At 35.1% G+C, this 24,688-nt stretch overlaps 1 protein-coding gene across 27 annotated transcripts in view; it reads left to right on the top strand.

The window, feature by feature from the left end:
* The window catches only part of FOXP2 (forkhead box P2), a 536,717-nt gene that overhangs the window by 96,564 nt on the left and 415,465 nt on the right, over nucleotides 1-24,688 (top strand). The window contains exon 1 of one of the 27 annotated variants that reach the window (XM_055084890.1): nucleotides 4,298-4,441. The exons of the other annotated variants lie outside the window; for them this stretch is intronic. The gene's annotated coding sequence lies outside the window, so the exon portion shown is untranslated. Of the gene's footprint in view, nucleotides 1-4,297; nucleotides 4,442-24,688 lie in introns of those variants that run through there. 27 annotated transcript variants of the gene reach the window in all.

Below are 24,688 nucleotides of genomic sequence, written 5' to 3'. Positions count from 1 at the left end.
GTTATTTAGTAATGTATTGTTTAGCCTCCGTGTGTTTTTTAGCCTCCTTTGTGTTTTTTATGTTTTTTTTCCCTGTAATTCATTTCTAATCTCATAGCATTGTGGTCAGAAAAGATGCTTGATATGATTTCAGTTTTCTTAAATTAACTGAGCTTGATTTGTCATCCAAGATGTGATCAATCCTTGAGAATGTTCCATGTGCACTTGAGAAGAAAATGTAATCTGCTGTTTTCAGATGGAATGCCCTATAAATACCAATTAAATCTATCTGGTCTATTGTGTCATTTAAAGCTTGTGTTTCTTATTAATTTTCTGTTTGGATGATCTGTCCATTGGTGTAAGTGAGGTGTTAAAGTCCCTCACTATTATTGTGTTACTGTCCATTTCCTCTTTTATAGCTGTTAGCAGTTGCCGTATATATTGAGGTGCTCCTAGGTTGGGTGCCTATATATTTATAATTGTTATGTCTTCTTCTTGAATTGATCCCTTGATCATTATGTAGTGTCCTTCCTTGTCTCTTGTAACATTCTTTATTTTAAAGTCTATTTTATCTGTTATGAGAATTGCTACTCCAGCTTTCTTTTGATTTCCATTCGCATGGAATATCTTTTTCCATCTCTATGTGTGTCCCTAGGTCTGAAGTGGGTCTCTTGTAGACAGCATATATATATATGAGTCTTGTTTTTGTATCCATTCAGCAAGCCTGTGTCCTTTGGTTGGAGCATTTAATCCATTCATGTTTAAGGTAATTATCGATATGCATGTTCCTATGACCATTTTCTTAATTGTTTTGGGTTTGTTTTTGTAGGTCCTTTTCTTCTCTTGTGTTTCCCACTTAGAGAAGTTCCTTTAGCATTTGTTGTAGAGCTGGTTTGGTGGTGCTGAATTCTCTTAGCTTTTGCTTGTCTGTAAAGCTTTTGATTTCTCCATCGAATCTGAATGAGATCCTTGCGGGGAAGAGTAATCTTGGTTGTAGGTTCTTCCCTTTCATCACTTTAAGTATATCATGCCACTCCCTTTTGGCTTGTAGAGTTTCTGCTGAGAAATCAGCTCTTAACCTTATGGGAGTTGACTTGTATGTTATTCGTCATTTTTCCCTTGCTGCTTTCAGTAATTTTTCTGTCTTTAATTTTTGCCAGTTTGATTACTATGTGTCTCGACATGTTTCTCATTGGGCTTATCCTGTATGGGAGTCTCCACGCTTCCTGGACTTGGGTGGCTATTTCCTTTTCCATGTTAGGGAAGTTTTCAACTATAATCTTTTCAAATATTTTCTCGGGTCCTTTCTCTCTCTTCTCCTTCTGGGACCCCTATAATGTGAATGTTGTTGCATTTAATGTTCTCCCAGAGGTCTCTTAGGCTGTCTTCATTTCTTTCATTCTTTTTTCTTTATTCTGTTCCACAGCAGTGAATTCCACCATTCTGTCTTCCAGGGCACCTTTGTTAAACATATCTTGCATCTTCTCAATCTTTGCCTCCATTCTCTTTCCAAGGTCCTGGATCATCTTCACTATCATTATTCTGAATTCTTTTTCTGGAAGGTTGCCTATCTCCACTTCATTTATTTGTTTTTCTGGGGTTTTATCTTTTTCCTTCATCTGGTACATAACCCTCTGCCTTTTCATCTTGTCTATCTTTCTGTTAATGTGGTTTTTTGTTCCACAGGCTGTAGGATTGTAGTTCTTCTTGCTTCTTCTGTCTGCCCTCTGGTGGATGAGGTTATCTAAGAGGCTTGTACAAGTTTCCTGATGGGAGGGACTGGTGGTTGGTAGAGCTGGCTGTTGCTATGGTGGGCAGAGCTCAGTAAAACTTTAATCCACTCTTCTCCTGATGGGTGGGGCTGGGTTCCCTCCCTGTTGGTTGTTTGGCCTGAGGGGACCCAACCCTGGAGCCTACCTGGGCTCTTTGGTGGGCCTAATGACGGACTCTCTCGGAGGGCTCATGCCAAGGAGTACTTCCCGAACTTCTGCTGCCAGTGTCCTTGTCCTCACAGTGAGACACAGCCACCCCCTGCCTCTGCAGGAGACCCTCCAACACTAGCAGGTAGGTCTGGTTCAGTCTCCTATGGGGTCACTGCTCCTTCCCCTGGGTCCCAGTGCACACACTGCTTTGTGTGTGCCCTCCTAGAGTGGAGTCTCTGTTTCCCCCAGTCCTGTCGAAGTCCTGCAATCAAATCTTGCTAGCCGTTGCCAGACCCCCAGGTTGGGAAGCCTGACATGGGGCTCAGAACCTTCACTACAGTGTGTGGACTTCTGTGATATAAGTGTTCTCCAGTTTGTGAGTCACCCACCCAGCAGTTATGGGATTTGATTTTATTGTGATTGCGCCCCTCCTACCATCTCATTGTGGCTTCTCCTTTGTCTTTGGATGTGGGGTATCTTTTTTGGTGAGTTCCAGCGTCTTCCTGTTGATGGTTGTTCGGCAGTTAGTTGTGATTCTCCTGTTCTTGCAAGAGGGAGTGAGAGCGTGTCCTTGTACTCCACCATCTTGAACCAGTCTCCCTATGTAGCGTTTTCACATTGCTTTCTTTCGCTCAGTAATATGCATTTAAGGTTCTTTCATGTTTTTTCCGTAGATCGATGGCCCGTAATATATTAGCCATAAATAATACAATATGTCTGTGTGTGTGTGTATATATATATATATATATATATATATATATGTATACCATAGTTTGTTTATCTGCGTCTGAAATTTTGAAACCCAGATTTTAGTTCTGACGTTGGCATTAACTATTTTTGACATCTTAAATAGGTCACTTCAAGCTCTTTAGGCCTCAGTATTGCTTCATTTCTCAAATGAGAGGTTTCTTCCCTTGTAGTAGAATGGAATTTCAGATTTTTAACATTATAGTGTTATTGAAGACCTGGTTAAGTAGCTTGGGAAAGACAGAAGTTGGTTTGACTCATGCCTCTGTGATGAAAGTTCAAGTTATTTAATCTCTAATTTGCATATGTAATAGGAGGATAAATAATTATACTCATCTAATTAGAAGTCTTGGGGATTAAATGAGAAAATGCATATAAAATGCTCAGCCAGTGGCAGGTACATAATAAGAACTCAATAAATTTTATCTAGTTTTATTACTGTTTAATAGATGTTCAACACCTCTTACCACTCCTTTTACTACTTCCTCTTGGTTAGCTCCTTCCATTCCTTTCATTTCTGTGCTACTACAAACTCTTTTCTACTATTTTCAAGTCCCCATCCATTTTCAGTCCTTTAGGCTTAACAAAATATCATCACTTAATTTAAAGATAAAAATGAAGATATGATGCCTCCAGACTTTCCTACCACCTCTTCCCAAATTATCTGTATCAGGACCCATCCTTATTAATTATCCCCTACAGTTTCTGAGGATAAATTGCCAACTGTGTGGTCATGGAAGGTTTCTTAATTTTTTGTTTGTTTTTTTCATCTATAAACAATGATGCCAAATTAAAGAATACAGGTAAACCACTTAGCCAAGTGCATGGAACTCAGTAAACATTACTTTCCTTCCTTGCCATTCTCCGTTTTTCTTCACCCCAGTCTACCTATATTCTATACAGTGAGAGCTGTCTTCATAAATTACAGTTCAGATTATGTCCCTTCCCTTTGGTGACTCTCCAGTATCTTTTGAATAAAGATAAAATGTCTTTACGTGGCTTACAGACCTGATGTAGCTGCCCCATATGTCCTTTTTTTCTTCTGTTCTCTCCTACATTTTATTCAGCTGTCCCATTGCTGCTGGGTACACTTTTCCTCCACCTGGAATGCCTTTCCAAATTTTCTTTATTTCTCCTTTGTTTCTCTTCATTCCTTTAGATGTAGCTTAACACCCTAAATGTAAAAACTTCATTGAGATTATGGGTAGGGCTAATCACTGCCATCATAGTATTTTATAGAATCTGTGCTGTATTTTATATATTCATGTTAAAAAATGTCAAACAGTATATGATAATATAATGACAAATTAAAATTTAAAAGATCACTTCTTCCCTTCTCTCAATCTCATTCTCCAATGGAAGTCTCTCTTCTTTGTCTACCTTTTCCTATTGATCAGTGTGCCTGATAGAAATGTAATGCAAACCACATATGTCATTTAACATTTTTAAGTAACCACATTTTTTAAAAACAAAAGAAGCAGTAAAATTAATTTTAATAGTACATTTTATTTAACTAGTACTTCAAAAATATTATTAACATGTAATTTATATAAAAAATATTGGTGAATAATTTTACATTCTTTTTTAAAAATATTTTCCTTTGAAATCTAGTGTGTATTTTGCACTTGTAGCTCAACTCAGCTCAGACTTGCCACATTTCAAGTGCTCATCAACAACATGTGGCTGGTGACTACTGTGTTAGACAATGCAGCTACAGAAAAACTCTGAGAACTGAGTTAGTGAGGCAGCATTTTGACTCACAGCTCTGCAGCTTATCAGCTACATTATCTTGGGTAAGTTATTTATGGTCTCTGAACTGGACCTCTCCCCCGCCATTTTTTAACATGGGATGATATCTCATAAGCTGTTGTGAAGACTGAAAAATAAACACTTTATTCCACATGGTCATCTGCTTTTTACTGACTTCTTTACACTTGGTTTTCAAATACACTTTCTTAGTTGAGGAAATCTGTGTATGTGGAAGCAGAGAACTAAAAGATCTTCCTTTTTGGTTTCTTTTGTTGAGTGCTGTGTTCCAGGCTCCATACGACCCATTGGAAATAGAATGATCCAGTCGTATTTCCCACCTCAAGGAACTCACAGTCATACATAACTTATTGCCTGGCTATTTCAAAAACAGAGTGAAAATTATTTTATAATATAAAGTTAAAATATGGAGACATATTTCCAAATTTCCGTATAAATTGTTACTGATTTTTAAATCTCTGAAATCCTCTTTTTGCTCTATTTTGATCTTCATAACTCATATTAAGGATCACACTGTACCTTCTTTTTGCTCTGGAAGTCTTTCAGTGGCCTTGGGCAAAAGGCAATAAAATTCTGATCTGGGCTGAAACTCCAGAGAAAAGATCCTTTCTATATATATATATATTTTTTTTTTGCCAACACAACCAACAGTAAACTCTAAGTTATTTAAGATGTAGAACACTTTGAGGATTATTTAGGGACTTTGCTACTTCTGACTTGACTCTCTCATATTGCTGCCCTTTGGCCATTTCACTGATGCTGTAGAACCTTTATGAAATAAGAAAAGGGTAAAACTCAAATTAGATTATTTAGCTACCAGCAAGCAGTCTAGGAAAGTTGTTTGATAGGCAAGAAGATTGTATGTGATGAGTTAAATGGGGTAGATTTTAGTGATATATTTCTTCTACCACCCTAAATAATCAAGATTTGATTATATGTTGTTCTTATGTACCTCAAATTATTTCATAAATTATACCACTTATAAATATAGAGAGCAACTGTAGTTTGGAAGAATAGAATTGCATATGTAAATTTTGAATGTTTTTCTGATTGTAGGAAATAATGTTCTGGGCTAAAAGAAACATGGTACTCCATTGAATTTTTACTTTTGATTAGTATGGAGTAGGATAATATGTTTCAATTATAATGGTTCACATTAATTGATCTGATCAGCAATTGTAAATAATGCTTTATCTTCTTATCTAGCAATGAAAGACACTAAGAAAACTTGTACACTCTTGTTCCTAGGTTCTTCAGAGGGATTAATGGTACAATTGATTTTGCCATTTATTTTATTTTTTACTATTGCCTTTTTCCTAAAATAGAATTCAAATGTGTTTACAAACAAAAGATTTAATTAGGATACATGTAGTATGAATGGGTTATGGTACAAATGTCAGTCATATTTGCAAAGTATCGCAGCATTGTTAAGGAGTTTTAAAAATGGTATTATCATTTCAATGTTATTATTATTGACCGTCTATAAATTAAGGTAAACTGAGGACCATGTACTGAGATTTATGAAATCAGTGTCAGATTTAGTTCCTGGGAAGCAGATCATGAGATGGAGATTATCATAGAGGACAATGATTAAGGAACACTCTTGATGTCAGTAGCTTCGGGAGGGAAAGGAAGGAAGCAGAACTGGGGAGAGGGATGTAGTTTCAGTGAAGGCATTGTGGACCTCATGGGGAGGTCTGAAGCTGGATGGCTCATTCAGGTAAGGGGCCAGGCCTCTCTACCTTTGTGCTGATCACTGGATGAAGGCTGCTCCAGGAAGTCTGTTTTCAGCTGAGCCAGTAGCTGGGGAAATAAGTCCTTCATCCCAGAAGTGAGTTTGGGCAATATATCACAATATCCACTATACTTAGAATAGGCTAGAACCTGAAGAGCTGGATGCAGTTACATAAAGAGACTCTCTCAGTCTGGGCCAATCCACCCATCTCTCCAGGAGGACAGCTAGAGCCATTTATTTACTCTTCCTATTTTCGTTGTTGCCCTCTTCCAGTCTGTTCTCTGCATGACAGACAAAACAGGCTTTTAAAATTGGATCGTGTAAATCAGATAGTGTCACTACTCTGCCTAAAATCTTCCCATGGCTTCCACTTGAAGGAAGGATAAAATATAAATTCGTAACTTTAGCTTCCGTGCTCTGCCTGATCTAACTCTTGTTTATTTCTGCAGCATTTTCTTGTGCCACTTTTCCCCCTCATATATTATGTTTTAGACACACTGGCCTTCTGTCAATTTCTTGAACATGCCAAGTTGTCTTCTAGTTGAGGGCATTTGGACTTCCCGTTTCCCAACCAGGCATGCACCCCTCCACACCTTTTATGTGATAGTTATTGTCTTATTCTTTGGATCAAATCCCCATAGAGGCCTTCCCTGACTACCTTGTTTAATGTAGGCCTCCAGTAATTTTTCTCTGTCAGGTCACTATATTTTCCTTCATGGCCTTTATTACAAGCTGTAATTGTCTTGTTTATTTAATTTTTTTCTATGTTTTCTGTCTTACCCTGTTGGAATTAAAGCTCTGTGAGTCATTTTCCCAATCTACACCCCTTCCTATAATATGTCCTTGATAACGTTTTTTTATTTCTTACTGAATGATGGTCTTGACCTATCTTATGTGGCCCACCTGCTTTGACTTATTTTTCTAATTACAGCTTTGTTGAGACATAATTCACATACTATTAAATCCTTCATTTTAAAGTGTACAATTCAGTGTTATTTTACTCTTCATAGATTTGTGCAACTGTTGGCCACTATCAAATTTTAGAACATTTTCCTCACTTCCGAAAGAAACCCCACACCAATTAGCAGTCTCTTACCACCTCCCTCTCTCCCCAGCCCTGTAAACCACTGTTCTACCTTCTATTTTCCATTTCTATACATTTCATATACGTGGAATTATGCGGCACACAGCCTTTTATGTCTGGCTTCTTTCACTTGGTATAATGTTTTGAAGGTTCATCCATGTTGTAACATGCATCAGTACTTCATACCTTTTTAGGGCCAAATGATATTCCATTGTAATAGATATTCCACATTTTGTTTATTCATTCATTGTTGATGGCCATTTGGATTATTCCCACTTTTCGGCTATTATGAATAATACTGGTATGAACACTTATGCTTTTATTCAGACATATGCTTATCAGTTCTCTTAATTATATACTTAGGAGTCATATGGTAACTCTATGCTTAACATTTTGAGGAATTGACAAACTTTTTCAAGGTGGATACACCATTTTATAATTCCAAATATTGTCCTCTTTTAAAAAATTGGATATATTTCTTTTTATTGTTGAGTTGTAAGACTTTTTTATACATTCTAGATACTAAACTCATTCTAGATACTAATCTCAGGTATATGATTTGCAAATATTTTCTCCATTTCTGTGGATTATCTTTTCAGTTTCTTTATGGTGTCCTTTGAAGCACAAAAATTTTAAATTTTTACAGAGTCTGATTTATTTGTTTTTTTTCTGATGTCACTTGTGCTTTTGATGCCACATCTAAGAAAATCATTGCCTAATCTAGGGTCACAAAGATGTGTTCTTCTTGAGAATTTTATAGTTTTAGCTTTTACATTTAGGTCTGTGATTTAGTTTGATTTAATTTTTACGTATCTTGTGAGATAGGAGTCCAAGTTCATTCTTTCGCATTTAGTTATCCAGTAGTCCCAGCACCTTGTGTTGAAAATACTATTCTTGAATTGTCTTCCCTTGCCCCAAATCAATTGACCATAAGTGTGTTGATTTCTGTACTCTGAGTTTTATTCCGTTAATCTGTATGTCTGTTCTTCTGTTGGTACTGCATTGTCTGGATTATCTAGCTTTGTAGTAAGTTTTGAAATCTGGAAGTGCAAGTCCTCTAACTTTTTTCTTTTTCTATATTGTTTTGGCATTTCCATGTGAATTTTAGGATCAGCTGGTGAATTTCTTCAAAAAAATACAGCTGGGACTTTGATAAGGATTGTGTTGAATCTATAGATCTATTTTGGGAATATTGCCATCTTAATATTAAGTCTTCAAATCCATGAACATTAGATGTCTTTCCATTTATTCAGGTCTTCTGTGATTGTTTTCAATGATATTTAGTATTTTTCGGTGTATAAGCTCTGCATTTATTTTCATGAGTTTATTTTGAAGTATTTTATTCTTTTTGATGCTATTGTAAATTGATTTTTTTCTTAATTTTATTTTCACATTGTTCATTGCTAGTATACAATTCACTTTTGTATATCGATCTTGTGTCCTGCTACCTTGCTGAACTCATTTATTGGTTCTAACAGACTTTTTGTATGGATTCCTTAGGATTTCCTATATACACAGTTTTTGTTTACAAAATCAGATACATTTAATATTTCCCTCCCAAAATTTGATGCCTTTTCATTTTTTTTTCATGTAATTACCCTAGCTAGTTCCTCTAGTACAGTGTTAAATAGATGTTACAACAGCTGACATTATTTTCTTCTTTCTGAACTTAGAGAGAAAACATTTAATCTTTCACCACTAAATATGATGTTAGATGTGTTTTGTTTTGTTTTGGAGGTGCCCTTTATCAGGTCCAGGAAGTTTTCTTCTATTCCTAGTTTCTGAATGTTTTTATTAAATGTTTTTTCTTTGTCTGTTGAGATGATCATCCTAACTTGTTTGAAAAAAAAAAAAGAGCTAATTGAACATACAGGAAACACACTGAAGTAGGCTAATAGATAACCAAGAGCAAGCCAGTAGCTGTTATTTGCTGTCCAGTTCAACTACATCTTCCTGCCATGTTTAAAATCTCATCTCTTTAAAGAGTAAAATGACCTAATGAATACAAAATTTGAAATTAGAAGAGTATAAACCTAAAACACATATGTATGCACGCATATGTATAGTATTCTCTGGTTATGAACGAGGTAGAAAATGTCGCAGTAAGGGTATTGTTTGCAATAGTTTATTAAAATAAGTATTGCTTTATTAAAATTCCAAGGTTTTAATCGCCAAGGCAAAAACTATAGTCTCAGAAGTTTCACTGAAATTTTAAGTGTGTGTTTCTGTCTGTAACATAATATCTACCTTATTTTGTTTTAGTTGATGCTGATGTATCCTATGAACCCCCATCACCTCTCCACTACAGAGATAATTCCTGAAATAATAGTTTTACTTGAGCTCAGGTCAGATGTTTTTCAAGGCAAGAAGATATTTATTTTGACAATAACTATTACTTATAACACAGCACAATAGTTACATAATTCTACTCATTTTTCTCCTGCTGAAAAATGTTATTTTTGTTAAGAAAGAAATGAATAAAATAGTCTTTTTATATCAGTACCTTACCTCCTTATATTAAAAAAAATTTGATAATTTTTTTGAAAAGATATACTCCAAAGCTTATCAGATCAAAAGACAGTTTATTACTGGCTATAAGATGACCCTCTATGCTGTTACAGTTAGAGTTAAGCATCACCAGTAGCTGCCTGGGCCAGACTCAGTGTATTCATCCAGAACCTTGACAACTTCACTTTCAGACCCATTATATATTAGGGTCATCAGACAAGTAGAGGCTTTGTTTTAGGCCCTGGACTGGACTGTAATTTTGACTTTGAGTGCCCATTTGTCTCAAGGCTACCCTCATTTTTAATGTGTCAGTTCAGTGGCAGAAATAAAAATAATAAAAATATCCTAAAAATGAACGGAATCTTGGGGGTCATCTGATTTATTATTCAATTCCATTCCATGTAGGAGTTGGCTCTGAACAATACTAGCTAGTCAATTAACCATTTAAAACAGTTTCAGTAACAAGAAATAGACTGACTCATGGAGCATCCTGTTAAATGTTCACAGCTCATTTTTTGGAAACTTTGGCTCTTAATTTTAGAGAGTTCTCAGTGTATTGATTTGTATGTGTATTCTTATAATTTATTTGTTCTAATTAAGACCCATTAGCCTTAGTTGTCCTTTGAAGGGCACATTACATATGTGTACATATGCATACATATATCATATGTTAGAAATATATCGGGTATTTGAAAATAGTTATGTTTCTACTTTATGTCCGCTTCTTTGGGTTAAACATCTTAAACTAATAGTTTATTGATTAATCATTGCAAAAATAGTCTATGGCTTTAGTCTAGAACTTTGCATACTCATTTGTTCTTATTTTTTAATTTTTAAAAATTGAAGTATAGTTGATATACAATGTTGTGTTAATTTTAACAGCATTAATGAGGTATAATTTTCATACCATAAAATTCACTCAATGCAGTTGATAGAATTCAGTGATTTTAGTATATTTAGAGTTGTGTAATCATCACCAGATCCAGTTCTATAATTCCTTTATTACCCCCCAAAACTCTCTCATGCTCATTTGCAGTCAAGCCCTGCTACCAGTCCCATCCTAGGTAACTGCTGATTTGTATTCTGTGTTCACAGATTGGCCTTTCCTAGAAATTTTTTATAAATAGAATCTTACAATATGTAATCTTTTGTGTCTGGCTACTTTCAATTAGCATAATGCTTTTGAGATTCATCAATGCTGTAGCATGTTTAGAATTTTTTTCCTTTTATTGCTAAGAAATATCCCATTGAATGGATCAAATTTTGTTTGTCAATTCACCAGTTTATAGACATTTGGATTTCTTGTTTTTTGGCTATTCTAAATAATGCTGCTGTAAACTTCTGTGTATAAGTCTTCATGTGGACATATCTTTTCATTCCCTTAGGTAGTTTTCTAGGGGTATGAATGCAGGGTTCAATGATAAGTTTATGTATGTCCACTAAGAAACTACTAAACAAACTTTTTTTCAAAAATGGTGTTTGTTTTGTTTTTTACATCCCCACCAGAAATGTATGAGGACCCCAAGTTTTCCTTGTCCTTGCCAACTTCTGGTATTTTTGGTCCTTTTGATAAGAGCCATTCTGGTGGGCATAAAATGGTATCTCATTGTGGTTTTAATTTGCATTTCTTTAATAACTAATGATATTCATGTGGCCATTAGTATATTTTCTTTGGTGAATTGTCTATTCAATCTCTTGGCAATTTTTTGATTGGGTTGTTTGACTTTTCATTATTGAGTTGTAAGGGTTCTTTATATATTCTGGATACAAGTTCCTTATCAGATATTTGATTTCCAAAATTTTCCTCCTAATTAGTGATATTTTCTTAATGGCATTTTGAGGAGCAAAATATTTTAATTTTGATTGAGCCCAATTTATTATTTTTTACCTTATGGGTTATCCTTTTGTTGTATGTCTAAGAAGTTGTTGCTTGATCTAAGATCGTAAAGATTTTCTATTATTTTTTATTTGTCAAGTTTTATAGTTTTAGCTCTCACATTTAGGTTTGATCCATTCTGTGTTAATTTGTGTACATGGTATGAAGGGGTCGTTAGTGGAAAAGACCATCTTTTATCCTTAAATTGTCTTGGCTCTATTGTCAAAAATCAGTTGATGACCATACATATTAAGGGCATATTTCTGTACTTTCTTATCTGTTTTAATGATCTCTAGGTCTATCTTTATACCAGTACCACTCTTTTAATAACTGCAGCTTTATAGCAAGCTTTGAAACCAAATTGTGTATGTACCCCAACTTTTTACTTCCTTTTAAAAATTGTTTTGGATAATCTAATTCTTTGAATTTTCATATACATTTTAGGTTCAGCCTGTCAGTTTCAACAACAACAACAAAAAACCTGCTGACATTTTAATAGGGGTTGTTTTAAATATATAGATCAATTTGGGGAGAATTAACTGAAAAAGCACTTTGCAATCGAAAATTATCACTGATATCTCAAGCTTCCCCCTCCTCTGCCCCTAAATTCAAGGGAATCTTGAATCCTATTTTGTCATCTAGTTATATTTTAAATAAAAATGTTTGTTGACAATTTTTCAAAAGTAATACAACAAAATGTTCATCCTTTGGTTTCTTATGTACACTCTGGGGGTCATTTTTGTACCCTGACTAAGAAGCAGAAATTTAGAGGAAGTAATGGACCATTTTTTTCCTTAAAAAATATCTGTTTCATTCTGCAAAGTATTTGAGGTTGGTGTAGTAACTATAAGAAAATGTGGGCAGAATTTTTAAATGAATTTTTATCTTGATATTTTTGGTTTTACTGTCTTAATAGTTTTATCCATATACTGGTTTTACATTTGTTCTTTTTTTGCTAACAAGACATGCCATGTTGTTGACTGACATTTTACTGCAATATTAGAGCAATAGACAGCTAATGAGTTTGTAAAGGAAGGAAATAAAATTGATTTTTGTTGAACATTTCTTCCATACCAACTACTCTACAATATGCAGACAAAATCCTGTGACATGGTTGTTTTTACCTTTACTTACAGATGATAAAACTGAGGCTTAATGAGGGTGAGAATCATGCCTAAAATTTTATAGATATTGAGGTAGCATTAAAATCTTGATATTCTGACTTCAAGGCCAATATGCCAGCTGGGAAAGAAGAGTTGGACATTTAAAATTTGATTTTCAAGTGTGTCCTGGAATATCTTGACTTGATTTTCTTCTTCTGTGTTTGTCTTCTATTTGTTTCTTTATACCCTGCCGCATTCTACAATGGTCTTAAGGCAACTTAGAGTATGCAAAATACAACAAGATGGCATAAATTAAAAATAGGGATAAAATGAGACAGAAAAACAAGGGTGGGGAAAGTTCTTTTCCCAGAAAATCAACACCAACAACATCGTGTAGGTGAATATTGCCGGGAGACTGGAAAAATTTGAGCTGGAAAAGGCCGTGGAAGTAAATGGGCTTACTTGGTGTCAGCTTTGGTGTCTGCTCCAGTCATAATATATGTGAGAAAGTGAAGTCTTGTTTGCTTTTGCTTCCTCTAAGTGCCGAGCACAGTGCCTTGTCTGTGGTAAGCCCTTAATGAGTGATTGCTGAACTTGATCCTCTAATGAACTTTATTGTCAGCATTCCTATGTTACTAAGCTGGTTAGAAGGTTTTTATTTTATTAAAGTCAAATAGTCAGGAATTTTAGATTTCTCTGTCAGTGTTATTTGTTGTAAACACCATCTCATTGTTTTCCTGATCTTCATTATATTTGAAAATGTTATTTTAGAAATGCTTGTAAGTCATCTTTTTTTATATAAGTACATCTAGAAATCGCCTCATCTGAGGAGTGTTATAGAAAGACATATGCTCTTCTAGTTGAGAATGTAAGTTTTGTGCATCTGAAGGTTTCCCTGTGATTATGTGCTCTCCATTTCAACTCTTTTTTTTTTCCATTTCAACTCTTTTCTGGGTTTTAAAACAAAAACTGTACATGTGGAGAGTTTAAAATTCATAAATATAAGGCATTTCAGTTTATAAGCATCTCAGAGATGTAAGTCTATGTTTACTCAAATAATACTCAGAATAATTTTATAATGCCTGTTGACATCATCTATAATGCCTATTTGACCTACTTATTTTGTAAACATATGTAATTAATTTCTTTCCATGGGTTGGACTTTATCTCCCAGACTCAAATCTTTTCTAGAAAGTTTTAAAAACTACATTAAGGTTTATAGCAACTTAATTTTGTCATTTTAAAAACTAAGTATTTTGTAAGAGTTTATCTTCGGATGACTTTTAAATATGACCCAACTATTAGTTACCTGAACCATAATATTTATTTTGACTCAAGTGTCACTTCAATTCTGTTTTTGTTTTTTTTTTGGGGGGTCGCGTTGGGTCTTCATTGCTGCATGCGGGTTTTCTCTAGTTATGGCAAGCAGGGGCTACTCTTCGTTGCTGCACGCAGGCTTCTCATTGTGGTGCCTTCTCGTTGCGGAGCACGGGCTCTAGGCATGCTGGCATCAGTAGTTGCGGTGCGTGGGCTCAGTAGTTGTGGCTCACGGGCTCTAGAGCGCAGGCCCAGTAGTTGTGGCAGGTGGGCTTAGTTGCTCCGCAGCATGTGGGGTCTTCCCGGACCAGGGCTCAAACCCGTGTCCCCGGCATTGGAAGGCAGATTCTTAACCACTGTGTCACCAGGGAAGTCCCTCAATGCTGTTTTAAAATAACAGAAAAGTAACTACATAAAATGGTATATTTTAATTTTTGAAAGTTAATTTAATGTTACAAAAATTAGAAAGGATTGGCTTTAGGGAAAACCAGTAAAACTTCAGCAATCCTTGAAGAGCATAGTTGTAGGTGTTTGAACTACAGAGCTCTCACCTTGCAACAGATTATACTGAAAATGTACTTTTAAATCATCTCAATTAATTTTGTATAGAAAGGAAAAATGAGAGGATTAGCTATGACATAAGTTTCTGTAGGGTATGCTCATTTTAAGACTATCATTTTTGTTCTGAAATGTTATCATCATGCTATAGTTTTCAAGATCCTATCTCCAGTTGAGATTTCCGAGATGAAAAATCTTAAGTAACTGCATAGTATTTCATAAAATTTCTTATTGCCTTTCAGGAAATCATCTTTTATCCTATATATCGTGTCCTCTCTTGAAGTTCAGAGACTTGTAATAAACTAGCATGCCTATTCTCAGCATATATAGACTGTGATAGATGCAGTAACATCAAGACACGGCATTGGGTGAGACACCTCAGTCTGACCTGGAGCACACTGCTACTGCAGGCTGGCTCTGCCTCTGCTGGGGTAACCGTTCACTGACTGCCTTTCTGCCTTGTTCCACTGACAAAATCATTCTTTTCCCTCTACTGTCCTTTACTCCTAACTTTAAATAATTCTGTATTTAGTATAGAATTTTTTAAGAATTTTAATTTTCTAGGGAGCGGAACAGCTCTCATACCAGTTGGCAAAATGCCACCTCTTCCCTGTTAGTATCATAGTGATTATAATCTTCTATAAATACAAAAAAGTGTTATATTTTGTGTCTTTGTTAGCTGATATTAGCGATTTGTCAGAGTTTTTGTAAAGTCTTCTGTTTTCAGATGTATAAAGCGTTTTGGATGTAGACTATCTTTGAAACATATGAATATTATCCATCTTGGATTGACACTATTAATGATTTTTTGGAATTAATATTTGTAAAGTACTTTAAATATGAGAAACACATTAGAAGGGGATAAGTGTAGTTATTAATATGAATCCTTAATATTCAGTTGCATTAAAAGAAAATCAGTGCTGCTTTTGATATTTAATCTTTAATATTCAGATGTATTAAAAGAAAACGGATACTGCTTCTGTTAGTTTGTCATGGAATAGGATATGGTATTATTACCCAGAGCTGATAAGATTCAATCAATCTGTACAAGTGGTTTTCCCACATCAAACCCTATTCATTATTTATATATTTAAACCCTATTTTAAATTAAAATATCTCTTTTTAATCATTAATTCGTTTTATTTTAGATTTTTCGATATTTATATGGTCTTCTGTGTCATTCCAAGAGGATAGAATTTGCTCACTTATTCTTTAGTGTCAAATTATTAGTCTCCATCGTAAGACAACTGCTATTTTTGTAGGTCAAATGGATGACTATCTGCAGTTTTATATCAGCCTATTATTATTTTTTGTTGCAATTAATATGTTGAAGTACTGTAATTTATACGCCGAAGTCCATGAAGAAGAAAACACAGGTGTATTCCTCTTCCTATTTCCCTGCTGATTTACTCACAGCCTGGTGGTGTGTGCTTAGAGTTGGTTTCCTAAGATACTGGCTTTTGTTTTTCTCGCCTGCCATATTCCCATGCCTAGAGAATACCTGGCACATACTCAGTGTTCAGTAAATATTTACTGAATGAATAAATAAGAATAGGCAATCTTACAGTATTCAATCTATGTAGATCTCCACCTCTATGTCAGCAGTCGACTTGGTTTGGAGTTTTAGAGGTTGGATAAATCACATTAATCACGTCCCCTCCAGACTTCGGAAACTTCAGAGAAACAGACACAGGTGCCAGGCAGATGGAGATCAAAGTACCAGTTTTATTACTGGTAGAGGCTGAATTGGAGGACATGCATTATGTGTCCATATGAAATCGGCTTCAGCTCTGAATTAGACAGTGGTACCCTTCCAGCTGCTGGCCCAGTGGGACATCCACAGTCCTCTGTCACTGAGGAATGGATAAAAACAGGCCTGAATGTGTCTTCTCTACAGGTAGCACTGAACTGAGAAAAAGGAATTGAACGGGGCACGTTCGTATGTTCTCTTAAACTCACCAGTGTGATGAGTCTCTGGCACTCTCATGGTAAGAAGTGAGGGACAGAATAAAACTAATTGCATTTCTTGATCAAAAGTCTCCTCATGAAAATATGAGGAAAAAGAAACAGAGTTTTCCCTGTTCCCCAAGATACTCTAATTAAACGTAAATCCCTCCAACCAATTATACTATTAATTTTTTCCTGCAGTTTTTGTTTGGCATTTATAAGATTCAATTTAAATTATTGTCATATATACCAACATTTGCAGATCATTAAAATGAATTTTGTTTATGGCAGTGAACATAGGTAGACATTGAACTAATCTAATACAGTGGAGGGTTGGACAAGGTAAGCTTAAGAGTAAAACAATGAGTAAGAAAAGCATATTCATATTTCCATTTTTATATATGATATATATGATACATGCGTTCACTGTGATCTTGGTTTCTACTAAAGAATTTTTAATGTATTTGCTTCATTCTTATAGCTGACATTATGAAAAAAACTTTTCGGGTTTATCTCATGTGTACACATCCCTGATTTTTGGTGGCTAAGTTGGTATTCTACTTTGTGGATTATTATTGTGAGATAAAATATTTGAGACTTCTACATTCCTTATTTCCAATTTCCATCTCAAACACAATGAAACAAAATAAAACATCATAAAGCAAATGGAATATATTAGTAAAGTCTGGCTTTATCCAAATGTCATAAGTAAATTATCCTTGACAGAATGAAACCATAAGCATCATCATTTTTAAAAAATAATAAGAGCATTGTGGCTTGCAAATATAAAATAATAGATAATAATAAAATAATTATTTTAACCTGCTAACATTAAAGTCCTTCTGATTGATTGGCAAGTACATTGGTAATAACAGTTTGGCATTATTTATCACGAAATAGGACAGATACCTAATGTTTTAAAATAACTATATAAAAGGTAGAATTGTGAGCTAGTTTATTGTAGGAGATATTGTCTTCCATTCTACCCTTTGGAATTAACCATAAAGGAAGAAAAATATATGGTTTGTAGAAATTAATGCTGTCATCTTATTGGCATCAAGGGAAGGGATTGGCAGAGAGGTCTAGTAGGACCAGAAGACTAGCATTAATTTCCTGTCATGGTCTGGGATGTAGTCCTTGGCCTATAAAATAGACTCACATTTCTGAGGATAGACTCATGTTAAGCAAGCTCATGAAATTAGTGTTTAAAACTAAAAGGATTGATTTATGGGGATAAATTATTTTTCTAGGGACAAAAATAATTAGAATATGAAGAATCTGTGAGTTCTGTGTATGTAAAATTTAAAATGAGGAATTTGGTCATTAGAAACTTTCTTTTCCTTTAGGCAGAGCAGCACTGGCAGCTGAAAAGCAACAGAATCACCAGATTGCTTGGGGATGGTAGAATCAGAATTGAAAGGAAGTTCATGTATCAGCTGTTTTATGGTATTGGGCCCAGGCAATCTGATATAGCCATATCCACCCACCATATGTGTGGTCTTGCTACTAGAATTAGAATAATAAAGCCTATATTGGCTACCTATTACCCCTACCAATTAGGGGAGGAATATTCCAAATGTGAAGTCTAAAATACTATCTCCCCAGATAGTGCTTAGATGAACATTTTCAGTTATCTCTGTGACTTGTTTTCTTCTATGCTTTCATGCATAGAAATGGGATCTGTGTGGTAAAAGAGATGGAATAAAAAACAATAAAAAGTAACCTAATTTTAGCAAAATTACCCAAATAGTATGATGCATGAATACATTAACTTTAAAAGAATACACTTCGCTTCCCTGGTAGAATTGCAGCATGCTTATGTGATATTTCAGTTGCATATATTGGACATTGTCAACCACTGAGGTTGATCAGCCCCCTCCTTGCCTTAGGATTTATACACATGATTATAATGCAGTGCAGTGTAATTCTTACCAGAGTGTATGCCAGTGCAAAATAAAGGGAAAACAGGCAGAAGAATTATTTCACATTTTTCTATTATATTGTAGTTTATAATGCAAGGATTAAAGTTAAATCAAGTTACTATCAAATACATGTTTACTATAGCAAGGCTTTGTGATAAAACTGGGGATGAAAAGAATAACATGATTCTTTTTCTCTAGAATGCTTATAATCACCACAGTGTAGGCCACTCACGATGTATTTGATAAACACTCTTAGAGAGCATTAAGAAAAAGGAAAAGTTTATAATACTTAGGATTACACGGGTTTTTCCTGTACAGGACAGCAATAAAGTTAAATCTTGAAAGGTAGGCAGGATTTTGTAGGTAAATAGGGTTGGGAAGGAAATGGTACAATGTATAGAGGGGAAAAACGTAAGCAAAGCAAAACTTTGGAGTCACATGTGGGAGAAACATCAAGTGGTCTGTTGGCTCTGGAGAGTAGGATACTTGAAGAGTGGAAAAAGAGTAATGATCACAATACAGAAGACCTTACGTGTGAACTAGTATAAAACTAATAGAGCTTGCTGATCACATACTTGGGTACCTTGATCCATGCTAGGCACCAGAAAGGTGAATAAAACATAGTTCTTGGCCCTCCCAAGAGTTGTCAGCCCAAGGGTTGAGATAGATATAACATACTACAATACAAATTTCACCATGGACATACTGTGACAGAAGTATAAACAAAATACTCTAGGAGCCAGATGATCATTTCTTTTGGAGGTGTTGAGGAAGGTGGTTGAATTGGGTTTTGACAGATGAATAAATTTTGAACCACTGGTAAAGGCTAGTAAGGTCACTAGACGCACACAGAGCAGCATGCTAAAGTGTGAGGAGGTGTGAGTTGTCCGGACTCTAAGGTTGGTGGCAAGGATGGTGGAGAGATGTGAGGCTGGTATGACTGGTTGGAATCTAAGTACCAGTCAGTATGGAGTTGGGGAACTAGTTGAGGCTGGAGCCCAACACCTACATTTGGATTCCATTTCTGTCGTTTACTATATTTTTAATCACTGGTAAATTTCTTAACCTCAGTGTCTTGGTTTGCAGAATGGGGATGATGATATCAATTTAACAGTAGTATTGTTGTGATTGAAAACTAATATACATACTACACAGAGTGATGGGCATGAAATCTTCCCAGTAACAAATGGGAGTCCATAGTGATACATTCATTGTGTTGCTGTAAGAACTAAATGGAGTAAAAGAAAATGAGTATAGGACACCGTTTGACATAAAGTCCTCATGTTCAAATAATGGCATAAAAATAAAACTTTCAAAGCTGTTCAGTGCAGTTATAGAGCATTGCCTTTATAAAAAAATAATTCCCAGAATTTAGGAAAAGTTTTATCATTATCTGTGTGAAGATTAGTTTAAATGTATTAGTCTGTGTTGATTCTAGGTCCCTCTCCAAGTAACACCTCTTCTCATTTTAGGCCTGGATTCTGTGATAGTAAGTTTTATTAAAATCTGTATGATATTAAGATCATACTTTAGGCATATATGCATGTCCTTACTACATATATTACAATTAATTGTTATTTTACCTGTTTTCTCCACTAGACAGTGAGTGCTTTATCCCCAGTGCTTCAGAAAACGTTAGGCTCATAAAAGTTGGCTGAAATGATCTTAAGCTTAGAAAGAATTAATATGCATATGTACTCTAAGTGTGTATTATAAAAGTGCTTATTTTTTGACCTTCCTATGGAAAAGCCTGCTCTAATTGTGTTACAGTACCTTCTACACTCTGAAAGCAGTGTGACATTTTTCTGTCCAAATTTATGGGTTAGATGCATGTATTGTTAGAGGAGTAGAGATGGCCCTCAGCCTCACCCCCAGAAGAATTCTCTCCACTGCATCCTTGCTCACCAAGCAGCAAGAATTATAAGGTAGCTCTTAAATATAGGTCTTTCTTATAGCAATTGACTGTGTGAAAATGCCCCCGGGCCATAAGAAAATGATATTTTTCACGCAGTGGGAGTGACTTTTCAGAGTTGCGTAGTATTTAAAGACAGGAGGCTCTTCAAGAAGGCCACATTCTCTTTTCCTGCACAGAAAAAGCAGCAATGGAATAGATATGGGAAAGAAGAGAGAATAAAAATAAATTAAAAAATAGTCTAAGCAAAACTGAAATAGTGTCAAGCACTGAATATATTAGCTATGAAAGAATAATCTTCACTTGTCTGGCAGGATTGTAATATGGTTCTGTTGTGTGCTATTTCAGTTGCTTATCTTGGGCAGTGTCAATCATTAAGGGTAGTCTTATTTATCTCCAGCCATTCATGTTTCTATAGCAACAGTATACAGGTTTATGCAATTATATATTATTATATCAAGGCATGCTTGATATATTTTGGTACCAGTTTCTGTCCTAAACTCATACAAGTTTTGTATAATATTCACTGCCTAATGGCAGTCCCTGCCCCCATTATTTCTTGAGTCTGGGAAAGTAACACATGAAGTGGAAAGCCAACTTGATATTCAGTGGTTAGACTAAATCTAAAGAACTGAAGTCCCATTTTACTTTAGTTTAAAAGCTGCGGGCTTCCCTGGTGGTGCAGTGGTTGAGAGTTCGCCTGCCGTTGCAGGGGACACGGGTTCGTGCGCTGGTCCGGGAAGATCCCACATGCCGCGGAGCGGCTGGGCCCGTGAGCCATGGCCGCTGAGCCTGCGCGTCCGGAGCCTGCGCTCCGCAATGGGAGAGGCCACAACACTGAGGCCCGCATACCGGAAAAAAAAAAAAAAAAGCTGCTAGTTTTTCAAATAGATTAATTATACTAATTTTTACAAGTAGGTTATATACTAATCAAATTTTTAATTTTATAAAGTTTTCCAAATATAAAAAATTATGTAAATTTTAATTATATTATCATTTAAGCCATAGCCATTTAATGATAAAAATTAATTATCCAATCATAAGAACATAAGGTTTCAATGACAATAAAAAAATGAAAACTGTAGTTCTTTATTACTTAGTCTGAGTTAGATAAGAATACAATTTTAAACGGGTAAAATAACATGTGACCTTCCCTTTTAGAACAGTTATTTACCTTTCCCTTTTAGAAGATTGTTAACATTTTAATATACTTAGTTTGGTCATGCTAAAATATATTCTTTTCTCTGCTTTTGAGTTTCTCTTTTCAGTAGTAACAACTATATTTGGTATATATCTTTGTTAGCACTTTAGAACCACCTACTTTACTAGATAAAACTTTCTCCATATTTACTTGGAATTTTGAGTCACCTTTTTTTGTGGCTATGATTTTTTAAACCTATTTGTATTTATTTGGTATTATTAGCAAGACATATTGCCCGTATAAAATATCTTTATTAAAATTTTAAATTATTTTAATCAGTCATACCTTTTTATCTCTCCAACGTATTGCCCCTTCATTCATTGCTATTTGGTAAATCATTTCTGCCTTTTTTTTCCACCCATTTATTTAGTTTCGTTGTCCAAGCACAGGATAATCACATTGTAGCCATAGCTGACATGAGATTTCTGTTTTCATAATACTGTGAGTGTTAAGAAGTCTTTTATAGAGTTTGATAGTAGAACTTGGTGATAGTTGTTTTTTTTCTTCTAAAAATATTACAATATAGAAGAAAATAATAGGAAAAATATTGATAAGCCTACATTATTATATAACAGTATCTGTTGTCCATATGTTTACATGGATTCATGACTGCTGTCATTGTGTATATACCATTTTGTATTCTTTGTTTTTTTAATAAATTTATTTTTATTTATTTATCACTTTTGGCAGTGTTGGGTCTTCGTTGCTTCATGCAGGCTTTCTCTAGTTGCAGTGAGTGGGGGCTAGTCTTCATTGAGGCGTACAGGCTTCTCATTAAAGTGGCTTCTCTTGTTGCGGAACATGGGCTCTAGAGCTCCCGGGCTTCAGTAGATGTGGCGCATGGGCTCAGTAGTTGTGGCTCATGGGCTCTAGCTGGCAGGCTCAGTAGTTGTGGCCTGCGGGCTTAGTTGCTCCACGGCATGGGGGATCTTCCTGGACCAGGGCTTGAACCCGTGTCCCCTGAGTTGGCAGGCGGATTCTTAACCACTGCACCACCAGGGAAGCCTTACCATTTTGTATTCTAATTGCTTCCTTAACTTCATAGTATGACATTATTTTGATAATTGTTACCTGTAATGAATATGCACTATTTCTTCTGATTCATAGTGGGAATTTCCTTACTTCAAATGAACATTAGTTCATGTAGCATCATTTACCCAAAATGGACATTATTTCAAGTTGCTTTTCTTATCCTTTGGTGGTAGCCCTTATTTGATATAATTCAGGCTGTCTCTGCTTAGGAGAAGAAGGAAAGGGGAAAAAAATGGCAGTTCAGACTTTACTTTTCAAAAAGTTTTTAGTCAAAGAAATTCCACCACTTTCATCACCAATACCACAGCAATAATAGAAATTTTTCAATATTCACTTGATTGAGGTAGTCCTAAGGTAAATGGACAAACGTAATTTTTTGAATGCCTGTTTTTTCTTGAAGAGTTACCTGAACAAGGCATCCACTCAAACTTCTTTTGATTAAAAGAAAATTCTAAGTTCTTCTAAATTCTCAATTAGTTTAGTTGCAATTAAGTGGCATTGTATGGTTATCACCATCATTCTTATTAAGTGTAGGAGTAGTAGTAGCATGAAGTATATTAGTTTTACGACAAATTTATGATACAGCAAATTTGCAGTGTCAGCTGATTGTTATACATCTTGTAGTATTGTCTTATAATCAGTATTTTAAATATCTGTCAGCAGTCTGTGGTTATTGAAGTTTAATTTTATTATTTAAATGACTTTATTTTATGACTATGATTTTAGTTTTACTGGCTTAGTTCTTCTGTTACTATTTTTCATAATTTTGATACTAAGCCCCTTAGTCAGTATTAAGCTCTGAATTATAATGTCCTTCACATGGGTAAAAACAGTTCACTTTGTGGTTTTCTGTTTCATGACACAATTTCCAGGAAATTGTGGGGGGAAATGGGTACTGCCAAGACAATTTATTTTGTACTTCACTATGTCCTAAAATTTATGGCCTAGAAACAAGTAAGTAATATCAATATTTTTCGAAGAAATATTTGGATTTACTATACTTAGGGCCAAAAAAGCCAGGGGAAAAGAAGGTATAAGGATCATTCCTAGGCAAAACAGGCAAGTAACTTTTTTTTTCATGTGTATCGTCTCCATTTTCTGTTTATCCCCTTTATTTTCCCAGCTAACAGGTAGCATTTATTCTAACTCCTCCACACGGTATCTACGGCCTCTCTTGTCTCTTTAAGGCTGTGCACTGCAGTAAATCATCCTTCTTCAGAAGTGGAATTTTATGTGCTTTTGTTCCTTTCTTCCTTTCTCCTAATTAGATCATAATTTGTGTGTCATGATCATGGGAACTTTTTGAACTGAATGACTTGAAATATCTGATAAATTATTGATACTGTGTGGCTCCTGATTTTAGGTTCCACAGATACAACTGTGGCCATGACCCAAGATAAATAACTGTTCTCAAGACTTGTTGGGTTCAGTCTTCATGCTCTTCTCCTAAGCCTTGCTCCAATTCCGCTCACCTTAAGGATATACTGCTGACTTTCCAGCAGATAGAAAGGATTTATGGCAGAAGTATATGTACCTATTTAGTCATGTGAACCAGACCAGTCCCTATTTTCCAAGACAAGAATGGGCCGCTTCCAGGGGGCCCTCTTGAGAGAATTTATCTTCAAGCATAACATGGTGGTTTAGGAGTAATCCTTGACATTGTTTCTGATACTTTGTTAATTTATCCATTCATTCATTCACTAATTTGTTTTAATTTGCATTTGTATATGTATTTATTAAGCATTTGCTGTGTGCAGGTATTATGTACCATGCTACGGAGAGAAACAGGTCTCTTCACCTTATGCAGTTTGCCTTATGGTCTAGTAGAGTAACTAGGCTACAAGGGGCTATGGAAAGAAAAACAGAGAAGCAAATATGTTTATAATAAAATATGTTTCACATTAAAAGGGGTTTCCATGAGTTGCTTCGTGAGCATAAAGATAGTATGGTAATTAATTAATTAATAAGTTAAAAATTGTTATTGCAGTAAACTTGATTTACAATATTATATTGGTTTCAGGTGTACAACATAGTAATTTGGTATTTTTATAGTACATACAAAGTTATTATATTATAAA

The sequence above is a fragment of the Physeter macrocephalus genome, chromosome 5, assembly GCF_002837175.3.
Source record: "Physeter macrocephalus isolate SW-GA chromosome 5, ASM283717v5, whole genome shotgun sequence".
Lineage (NCBI taxonomy): Eukaryota > Metazoa > Chordata > Mammalia > Artiodactyla > Physeteridae > Physeter > Physeter macrocephalus.
Note: the sequence above shows the minus strand (reverse complement) of the source record. Positions and strands in the feature narration are given on the sequence as shown.